General features: G+C 36.4%; 1 protein-coding gene across 1 annotated transcript in view; it reads right to left on the reverse strand.

Annotated features, from left to right (window-relative positions):
- The window catches only part of RALGAPA1 (Ral GTPase activating protein catalytic subunit alpha 1), a 301694-nt gene that overhangs the window by 103988 nt on the left and 185587 nt on the right, over positions 1–12119 (reverse strand). The window lies entirely within an intron of this gene.

Genomic DNA, 12119 nt, shown 5'->3' on the forward strand with positions numbered 1-12119 from the left:
TTTTGAGACGGAGTCTTGCTATATTGCCCAGGCTGGCCTTGAACTCTTGGGCTCAGGCAATATTCCAGCCTCTGACTTCCAAATAGCTGGGACTACAGGTGCACACCATCATGCCTGGATGGACACTTTTAAACTAATGAATGCTATAAACAGGACACTTTTTATACAAAATGAGGAATAAAATAGCAGAATTCATTGTATTAAAGCATCACAAATAGTATCATGAAACTGACAATGAAATAGCACCAAGAGACCTGCTAATCTTTAAAGACAAACTCTCCAACTCAAGTAATTCTGGTCTACATTTCCTAACATATCTTCCAAAAAATAAAATAAAATAAGGAACAATAAGAAGGTCCAATAAAACCTCACAAAACCAACAGCTTCCGTATTATCAGAAGACAAAGAACATCCAAACTCCAAATTATCTATTTTTTTTAATTTTTATTTTTGAGACAGTGTTGCTCTGTCACCCAGGCTGGAGTGCAGTGACGTGATCTCAGCTCACCGCAACCTTCACTTCCTGGGTTCAAGTGATTCTTGTGCCTCAGCCACCTAAGTAACTGGGATTATAGGCATGTGCCACTGTGCCTGGCTAAGTTTTGTATTTTTAGGAGAGATGAGGTTGCGCCATATTGGCAGGCTGGTCTCAAACTCCCAGCCTAAAGTGATCTGTCCGCCTTGGCCTCTCAAAGTGCTCAGATTACAGGCATGAGCCACTGCACCGAGCCTCAAATTATATGAGAAAAATATGAAGCAAATCCCAGCACCTTTCCCCTATTCTCCCATTGCAGGTTTTCATGAAAAGCAAGGGTAGTTTGGGAAAAACTGTGAAAGAGAGAAGATGGGAACTTGCTGTGAAACTAAGACTGATCTAAAAGCCTGCCAGAAAGAAAAGGTCCACCTTAAGTGTGAGAAAATTTAAAAAGTTTACTGGTAGATCAGAGTAGTGAGTAAAAAGAAAGGATGCAGAAATACACACAGAAAAGGTAATGCTTAGCGGGAGAGACAAACAAACCCAGACTGCGAAGACTATGATAAATACCTAACTCTTCAATGCCCACACACCGACAAACATTGACAAACATCAAGACCATCCAGGAAAACATGACCTCACCAAATGAATTAAAAAAGGCACCAATGACCAATCCCAGAGAGACAGAGATGTGACCTTTCTGACAGAGAATTCAAAACAGCTGTTTTGAAGAAGCTCAATCAAATTCAAGATAACACAGAGAACAAATTCAGCATTCTATCAGATAAATTTAACAAAGAGATTGAAATAATTAAAAAGAACTAAGTAGAAATTCTGGAGCTGAAAAATGCAACTAGTATACTGAAGAATGCATCAGAGTTCTTTAATGGCAAAATAGATCATGCAGAAGAAACAATTAGTAAGGCTGAAGACAAGCTATTTGAAAATACACAGAGGAGACAAAAGACAAAAGAAGAAAAACAGAATAAAACACACCTATAAGAACTAGAAAAAAAGCATCAAAAGGGTAAATCTAGAGTTATTGGCCTTAAAGAGGAGATAGATTGGGACACAAAGTTTTTTAAGAGGGATAAAATCATAGAACTTCCCAAACCCAGAGAAAGATATGAACACTCAAGTACAAGTAGGTTATAGAACACTAAGCAGATTTAATCCAAATATGACTACCTTAAGACATTTAATAATCAAACTCTCAAAGGTCAAGGATAAAAGAAGGATTATAAAAGTAGCAAGACAAAAGAAACAAGTAACATACAATGGAGCTCCAATACATTTGGAAGCAGACTTCTCAGTAGAAATCTTACAGGCCAGGAGAGAATGGCATGACATATTTAAAGTGCTAAAGGAAAAAAAAAAACCTTATTCTAAAATGATATATCTGGTGAAAATATCCTTTGAACATGGAAAAGAAATACAGACTTTCCCAGACAAACAAAAGCTGAGGGATTTCAAACACCAGATCTGTCCCACAAGAAATGCTAAAGGGATTTCTTCAGTCTGAAAGAAAAGAATGTTAATGAGCAGTAAGAAATTATCTGAAGGTCCAAAACTCACTGGTGATAGTAAGTAAACAGAAAACCACAGAATATTATAATGCTGTAATTGTAGTGTGTAAACTATTCATATTGAAGTAGAAAGATGAAAAGATGAACCAAACAAAAATAATAACAACAACAACTTTTCAAGACATGGACAGTACAATAAGATATAAATAGAAAGAATAAAAGTTACAAACCAGGGGGATGAAGTTAACATGTAGAGTTGTTATTTTCTTTTTGCTTGTTTGTTTATGCAGTCAGTGTCAAGTTGTCATTAGTTTAAAATAATGGGTTATAAGATATTACTTGCAAGCCTTATGGTAACCTCCAATATAAACACATACAATGGATACACAAAAAATAAAAAGCAAGAAACAAAACCATACTACCAGAGAAAATCACTTTCACTAAAAGGAAAACAGGAAGGAAGGAAAGAAAGATGACAAGCCTGAAAAACAACAAGAAAATAAATAAAGTGGGAGGAGTAAGTACCTACTTATCAATAATACCACTGAGGCTGGGCATGGTGGTTCACACCTGTAATCCCAACACTCTGGGAGGCTGAGGTAAGCAGATCACCTGAGGTCAGGAGTTTGAGACCAGCCTGGCCTGCATGGTGAAATCCTAACACTATTAAAAAACTAAAAAAAGCCAGGTGTGGTGGTGTGTGCTTGTAGTCCCAGCTAGTTGGAAGGCTGAGGCAAGAGAATCATTTGAACCCAGGAGGTAGAAGCTGCAGTGAGCTGAGATTGTGCCACTGCACTCCAGCCTGGGTGACAGAGTGAGACTCCATCTCAAAAAAAAAAAAAAAAAAAAAAGAAACAAAGAAAAAAGAATAAAAAATAAAAACCACTGAATGTAAATATGTAAATAGACTAAACTCAATCAAAAGAGAGAGTGGCTGAACGGATTAAAAAATAAAACCCAATGATCTGTTGCCTACAAGAAACACACTTTGCCCTGTAAAGACACACATATACTGAAAATAAAGGGATGAAGATGTTTTATGCAAATGGAAACCAAAAAAGCAGAATTAGTTACACTTACGTCAGACAAAATAGATTTCAAGACAAAAAAGGTCATTATGTAATGATAAAGGGGTTAATTCAGCAAGAGGATAAAACAATTATAAATATGTATGCACTCAACACTGGAGCACCCTGATATATAAAGCAAATATTATTAGAGCTAAAGAGAGAGATATATGCCAATACAATAATAGCTGAAGACTTAAACACCCCACTTTCAGCACTGGACATTTCATCCAGACAGAAAATCAGAGACATTGGACTTAATGTGCAGTACAGACCAAATGGACCTAATAGATATTTACAGAACATTTCATCCAATGGCTGTGGAATGCACATTTTTCTCCTCAGCATATATAACATTCTAAAGGATATACCATATGTTAGGCCAAAAAATAAGTCTGAATATATTTTTAAAAACTGAAACAATATTAAATATCTTCTCTGACCCCAATGGAATAAAACTAGAAATCAAAAATAAGAGGAATTTTGGAAACTATACAAACACTTAGAAATTAAACAATACTGGCGGGGTTCTGTGGCTCACACCTGTAATCCCAGCGCTTTCGGAGGCTGAGGTGGGTGGATCATGAGGTCAGGAGATTGAGACCATCCTGGCTAATACAGTGAAACGCCATCTCTACTAAAAATACAAAAAATTAGCTGGGTGTGGTGGCGGATGCCTGTAGTCCCAGCTACTTGGGAGGCTGAGGCAGGAGAATGGTATGAGCCTGGGAGGTGGAGCTTGCAGTGAGTCGAGATTGCACCACTGCACTCCAGCCTGAGACTCCGTCTCAAAAGAAAAAAAAAAAAAAAGAAATTAAACAATATCTTCCTGAATGATCTGTGGGTCAATGAAGAGATTAAGAAAAAAACTGAAAAATTTCTGGAAACAAATGATAATGAAAACACAACATACCAAAACCTATAGGATACAGTGAAAGCAGTACTAAGAGGGAAGTTTACAGCTATAAGCACCTACATAAAAAAAGCAGATAAACTTCAAATAAACAACCTAACAATGCATCTTAAAGAACCAGAAAAGCAAGAGCAAACCAAACCCAACGTAAGCAGAAGAAAAATAATAAAGATCCAGAGCAGAAATAAATAAAACTGAAATGGCAAAAATACAAAAGATCAATGAAATGAAAAATTGGGAAATGAAACAAAAATTGATTTTTTAAAAGGATAAACAAAATTGATAAACCTTTAGCCACTAAGAAAAAAAGAAACAAGACCAAAATAAAATCAGAAATGAAAGAGGAGACATTAAAAACCGATATAGCAGAAATCAGAAGATCAACAGACAGGCTACTATGATCAACTATATGCCAATAAACTGGAAAACCTAGAAGAAATGGATAAACTCCTAGACACATACAACCTATTAAGATTGAACCATGAAGAAATGCAAAACCTGAACAGTACATATAACGAGATTAAAGCTGTAATAATAAGTCTGTCACCAAAGAAAGGCTCAGGACCCAGTGGCTTCATTGCTAAATTCTACCAAACATTTAAAGAACTAATACCAATCCTTCTGAAATATTCTGAAAAACAGGGGAGGAAGTATTTCCAAACTCATTCTCTGAGGCCAATATTACCCTGATATCAACACAAAAGACATCAACAAAAAGAAAACTACAGGCCAATATTCCTGATGAACATTGACACAAAAATTCTAAACAAAATACTAGCAAACCAAATTCAACAATACATTAGAAAGATCACTCATCACGACCAAGGGAGATTTATCCCAGGGATTCAAGGATGATTCAACATATACAAATCAATCAATGTGATACATTTTATCAACAAAATGAAGGACAAAAACCTTTGTGATAATTGCAGTTGCTGCTGAAAAAAGCATCTGATAAATTCAATATCCTTTCATGATGAACACCTCCTCCCTATACCCCCCAAAAAACTGGGAAGGAACATATCTCAACATAATAAAAGCCATATATGACAGACTCACAGCTAGTATCATTCTGAATGGAGAGAAACTGAAATCCTTTCCTCTAAGATCCAGAACAAGACAAAGGTGTCCACTTCCACCACTATTATTCAACACAGTACTGGTAGTCCTAGCTAGAGCAAGCAGACGAGAGAGAAATAAAGGGTATGCAAATTGGAAAGGAAGACATCAAATTATCCTTGTTTGCAGATGATATGATCTTTTATTTGGAAAGACCTAAAGACTCTATCAAAAAACTATTAGAACTGATAAACAAAGTCAAATTCAGTAAAGTTGCAGGATACAAAATCAACATACAAAAATCAGTAGCATTTCTATGTGCCAACAGTGAACAGTCTGAAAAAGAAATTAAAAAAGTAATGCCATTTACAATAGCTACAAGTGAAATTAAATAGTTGGGAATTAACTTAATCTAAGAAATTAAAGACTTCTACCATAAAAACTATAAAACACTGATGAAAGAAATTGAAAAAGACACCAAACAATGGAAAGCTATTCCATGTCCATGTATTGAAAGAATCATTATTTTCAATAATCATGTCCATACTACCCAAATCAATCTATAGGTTCAATGCAATCCCTATCAAAATGCCAATGACATTCTTTATAGAAACAGAAGGAACAATCCTAAAATTTACATGGAACAATAAAAGACCCAAAAACAGTCAAAGCTGTCCTAGGTAAAATGAACAAAACTGGAAGAATCACATTATCTGATTTCAAATAATACTACAGAGCTATAATTATCAAAACAGTATGGCACTGGCATAAAAATGGACACACAGACCAATGGAACAGTATAGAGAACCCAGAAACAAATTGTACATCTACAGTGAAGTCATTTTAAACAAAGGCAAATAACATACATCATGGAAAGGACAGTCTCTTCAATATATGATGCTGAGATAACTGGGGTTATCCATATGCAGAGGAACAAAACTAGACCCCTAACTCTTGCCATATATAAAAATCAAATCCAAAAGCATTAGAGACTTAAATCTAAGACCTCAAATTATGAAACTACTACAAGAAAACATTGGGGAAACTCGAGGGCATTGGACTGGGCAGATTTCTGGAGTAATACACATTAAGTTAAAAAGCTTTTGCACGGCAAAGTAAATGGTCAACAAAGTGAAGAGACAACCCACAGAAGGGGAGAAAATATTTGCAAAGTGTCCATCTGACAAGCGGGATTAATAACCAGAATATACAAGGAACTCAAACAACACTACAGAAAAAATTCTAATAATTTGATTTAAAATAGGCAGAAGATCTGAATAGATATTTCTCAAAAGAAGACATAAATAAGGAAAACAAGTTAATATGTTCATATGAACATATGAAAATAAGTTCATATGACCACATATGAAAAGATGCTCAACATCATCAGAGAAATGTAAATCAAAACTACCAAATACAATGAGATATCATTTCACCTCAGTTAAAATGGTATTTTTTCCCAAAATGAGATACCATCTCATACCAGTTAGAATGGTGATCATTAAAAAGTCAGGAAACAACAGATGCTGGAGAGGATGTGGAGAAATAGGAACACTTTTACGCTGTTGGTGGGACTGTAAACTAGTTCAACCATTGTGGAAGACAGTGTGGCGGTTCCTCAGGGATCTAGAACTAGAAATATCATTTAACCCAGCCATCCCATTACTTGGTACATACCCAAAGGATTGTAAGTCATGCTGCTATAAAAACACATGCACATGTATGTTTATTGTGGCACTATTCACGATAGCAAAGACTTGGAACCAATCCAAATGTCCATCAATGATAGACTGGATTAAGAAAATGTGGCACATATACACCATGGAATATTATGCAGCCATAAAAAAGGATGAGTTCATGTCCTTTGTAGGGAGATGGATGAAGCTGGAAACCATCATTCTGAGCAAACTATCACAAGGACAGAAAACCAAACACTGCATGTTCTCACTCATAGGTGGGAACTGAACAATGAGATCACTTGGACACAGGATGGGGAACATCACACACTGAGGCCTGTTGTGGGGTAGGCAGATAGGGGAAGGATAGCATTAGGAGATATACCTAACATAAATGACGAGTTAATGGGTGCAGCACACCAACATGGCACATGTGTACATATGTAACAAGGCTGCAAGTTGTGCACACGTACCCTAGAACTTAAAGTATAATAATAATAATAAAAATAAATAAAATGGGTTTTATCCAAGACAGGCAATAAATGCTGGCAAGGAAGTGGAGAAAAGGGAACCCTCATACACTGTTGGTGGGAATGTATGTTAGTACAACCACTAAGCAGAACAGTTTGGAGGTTCCTCAAAAAACTAAAAAAGAGAACTACTATATGATCCAGTAATCCTACTGCTAGGTATATACCCAAATGAAAGGAAATCAGCATACCTAAGAGATATCTACACTCCCATGTTTATTGCAGTATTATTTACAATAGCCAAAATTTGGGACCAACCTAAATGTCCATCAACCAGATGAATGAAGAAAGTGTGGTACATATATGCAATGGAGTACTATTTAGCCATAAAAAAGAATGAGATCCTGTCATTTGCAACAAGATAGATGGAACTGGAAGTCATTATGTTAAGTGAAATAAGCCAGGCACAGAAAGACAAACATTGCATGCTCTCACTGATCTGTGGAAGAAAAAAATGAAACTAATTGAACTCATGAAGATAGAGAATAAAATGATGGTTACCAGAGACTGGGAAGGGCAGTGGGGAGTATGGGGTAAGTGGGGATGGTTAATAGGTTCTAAAAAATAGAAAGAATGAATAAAATACAGTATTTGCTAGGAAAACAGAGTAACTACAGCAAAAAATAACTGAATTGTGCACTTAAAAATAACTAAAAACATAATTGGATTATTTTGTAACACACAGAAAAGATAAGTGCTTGACGTGAAGAACACCCCATTTACCCTGATGTATTATGCACTGTATGTCTGTGCCAAAATATTACATGCATTCTATAAATATATACACCTACTATGTACCCAGAAACATTTTAAATAAATAAAAAGATGGGGAAGATCTCTATGAACTTACGTATTATGAATTTTCAAGATACACTTTCAAGTGAAAAATCTAAAGCAAAGACTATCTAGGCTATGTGTAACAAACAAGGAATAAAAGACAATATACGTGCATCTGTTCATTTGCGAAAAAATAATCATGGGATGGATGAACCATAGACTAAAAAAATAAAAACAACAGAGATGGAGGAAAGACCCTAACACTGCATACAAACAGAAAAAAAGTGACCTGAACTGTATTTCAAGTTAATTATATAACCATACTGAAGTGGGAAAGGGGGAATAGGAAGTAACCCAAGTAACTTATGAACACATTTTTCGAACAATAATCTCTTTTGGTAAAGACAATAAGAACTCTTAACTATAAAGAGGCATAAGTTAATAATTTTTAAAAATAGAACAGTACAAAGAACTAAACATATCCAGATAAATAATCAATATGGAAACCAGATTTTTCATGGCTGGAGCAGGGAGTTACAAATAAGGAAAACGGGGAAGGATGGACTGAATCTCATGGTGTTGGATTAGAAGTGGAGGTGTCAGACCAGGGCCTGTTGGCGGGGGAAGGGGAGGGAGAGCATCAGGACAAACAGCTAACGCATGTGGTGACAGGTTGACAGGAGAAGCAAAACACTATGGTACATGTCTACCGATGTAACAAACCTGCACATTCTGCACATGTATCCTGGAACTTACAGTAAAATAAAATAAAATAAAAATAAAATAAAATAAAATAAGAATTGGAGGTGTCAGTCTGAACTCAAGGTTTTTAATACTTTTAATTAGATATCATCTTATTCTGCCTGTGCTGGCATTACAAATACTATACACTGGGTGGCTTAAACAAGAGAAATTTATTCCTCACAGTTCTGAAAGCCAGAAAGTTGAAGATAAAGGTGGCAGTCAATTCAGTATCTGTGAGGGTCCTCTTTCTGGCTTGTAGATGACCACCTTCTAGTGTATCTTCACACAGTGGATATAGTTCTTTTCTTATAAGGGCACTAATCCCATTGATGAGGGCTTCATCCTCATGACCTAATTACCTCTCAAAGGCCCCACCTCCAAATCACATGACACTGGGCATTAGGATTTCCATATATGAACTTCAGGAAAGACACAAACATTCAGTCTATAGCAGACATAGAGATAGGTGTGTGTGTGTGTGTGTGTGTGTGTGTGTGTGTGTGTGTGTGTGTATGTTATGTATTTCCTAGCTGTATCTGCCAAAGGGGCCTTAAGAAACGATACCCCAATAGCAATGTGCATGCCTAGTTCTTAGATATTGATTTCTAAATACCATTTGCCACTTAATGGAAGCAGAGTTTCTTGGAGAAATGGGTAATTTTAGGGCTGGGACAGGGAAACCACAAAGTGAGTCTGGAAAATTGTGTGCTGACAGAAATTAAAAGCATGCCCCCAAAATAATGGGAATTTATGAAAAAGAAGCCACTTTGAAGGGGCTCCCACTGGCTAAGCATGAGACATTTTGAGCACTAAAATAAATAATAGTTAAGGATTACAAATCATTGCATAAAATCAGAATTGTGAGCCCACACTGAAATAAGATGAATAGGAAAGAAAGGAGAGCTCTTCCTTATAAGTAGAAAGCTAACTAATGAATGTAGAAAGAATGATGAATTAGGAAATCATCATTTGGCAGCTACTGAAACAATAATTGTTTCTGGTAAGAGTCATTAATGATTAGCAAAACCAGTTAGTGGAAATCTAAGGAGCCAAATATTTATATAGTATAGTCTCAAAGTATTGTCTTACAAATACTAATTCATTGAAAAGGGTTAAATAGTAGCTTTACAGTGGAAACACCTGGCAGACACAACCTTAATCATTTGACTAAAGTTAGCACCAATCAGTAATGAAACAAACTGACATCTGTGACACCTGATAAACTGTAATAAGAGGTGCACAAAATCTTCTGAGGTATTCCTGCCAAATATGCCTAATTTAAATCCAATAATGACAAACCTAATCATGCTGAAACACAAAGCCAAAATGCAGGACATTTTATACAGTAACTAGACTATATTCTTTAAAATGTCAAGATCAAGAAATATAGAAAGATTAAGAACCTGTTCCATATTATAGAAGGCTAAAGAGACATTATGCCTGCATGTAAGGCATAATTTGGGAATTTCTTTTGCCCTAGAGGACATTAGTGAGACAACTAGTGAAATATCTATATAATACAAATGTATCACTAATACTAATGCTAATTTCCTCATGTTGATAACTATTTTGTGGTTATATAAGAGAATTGCTTGATTTTAGGAAAAATGCACTAAAGTAGTCAGCAGTATTTACATTTCTCTCTGTATTTCATACTACATACAAAGGGATACAGTAAATGTGGTGAACCAATATAAAGAATTCTTTGTACTATCCTTTCAACATCTCTCTAAACTTGAAATTATATTAAAAGAAAACAATTCCACCATAAAACTCAAATGGAAGCTCTCAATTGACGTTTCTAACTAAAAACAATATGAACGTTGGCATCTATCCGTCAAGCACAGATTCCAGTCTTGGCTCTGATATCTAGTAACAATTGAGTGACCTTGGGCAACTTAACCTTTCTAAGGCTCAATTCTCCACGAAGAATAGGGATTAAAAAATATTTATCAAGATTATAAAGTTGTTTTGATGTTGAAATAATGCATATAAAGTACACAATGCTGGCACGTAATTTTTTTTTGTTTTAAATCACTATATAAATGTTCTTTTGCTTTATTTTATTGAATTTATCTTTTAAAACTTGTTAGCCCAAGCCCATATTCACCAATGACAATGAGCCATTTGAGAAGTCTAAAAACTCCTGGCCCATATACAGTTTATTCAAATTCTTAAACATCTGAGGTTAAGGAGCAGCAATCTGAATACCATGCTGATAAATGCCTCCCTATACTGGTGGCTTACATGAGATTAAGAGTTCCTAGAGAAATAATAACACAATTAAAATGCTTCAATATATCTATTTGTCCATATGTAGTGTGCAAGCTTCTAATAAAAGATAATAAAAACCCAATTCAAAAAAATTAGAAGACACTAGAATGCAACACAGTGGAGAAGAACCAGTGCATTTAGGTAATATTCTGATGTTCATCACACAGAGAGGAATGTAATTCTCAAGACGTTTAAGGGCAGGTGTGGTGGCTCATGCCGGTAATCCTACCACTTTAGGAGGTCCAGGCAGGTGGATCACCTGAGGTCAGGAATTCGAGACCACCCTGGAAAATATGGTGAAACCCCGTCTCCACCAAATATACAAAAATTAGCGGGGCACGGTGGTATATACTTGTAGCCCCAGCTACTAGGGAGGCTGAGGCAGGAGAACTGCTTGAACCTGGGAGGTGGAGGTTGCAGTGAGCTGAGATCACGCCACTGCACTCCAGCCTGGGCAACAGAGCAAGACTCCGTCTCTAAATAAATAAATAAATAAGATGTTTAAGATAAAGCATATTTAAGGCTGGGTGGGGTCGCTCACGCCTGTAAACCCAACACTTTGGGAGGCCGAGGTGAGTGGATCACGAGGTCAGGAGTTCAAGACCAGCCTGGCCCATATGGTGAAACCCTGTGTCTACAAAAAATACAAAAAAATCCCAAAAAACAAAAAACAAAAAACTAGCAGGTGTGGTGGCATGTGTCTGTAGTCCCAGCTACTCTAGTCCCAGTTACTTGGGAGGCTGAGGCAGGAGAATCACTTGAACCCAGGAGGCAGAGGTTGCAGTGAGCCGAGATTGTGCCTCACTACTCCAGCCTGGGCAACAGAGTGAGACTCCATCTCAAAAAAAAAAAAAAAGAAGAGTGAATGATAGGCTGGGCACAGTGACTCACACTACTAAAAATACAATAATTAGCTCAGCATGGTGGCATACACCTGTGGTCCCATTTTGGGGGCTGAGGTGGGAGGATCACTTGAGTGTGGGAGGCGAAGGTTGCAGTGAGCCCAGATTGCACCACTGTACTCCAGCCTGGGTGACAGAGTGAGATCCTGTCTCAAAAAAAAAAAAAAAAAAAAAAA

The sequence above is a fragment of the Rhinopithecus bieti genome, unplaced genomic scaffold, assembly GCF_001698545.2.
Source record: "Rhinopithecus bieti isolate Rb0 unplaced genomic scaffold, ASM169854v2 scaffold_2435, whole genome shotgun sequence".
Classification (NCBI taxonomy): Eukaryota; Metazoa; Chordata; class Mammalia; order Primates; family Cercopithecidae; genus Rhinopithecus; species Rhinopithecus bieti.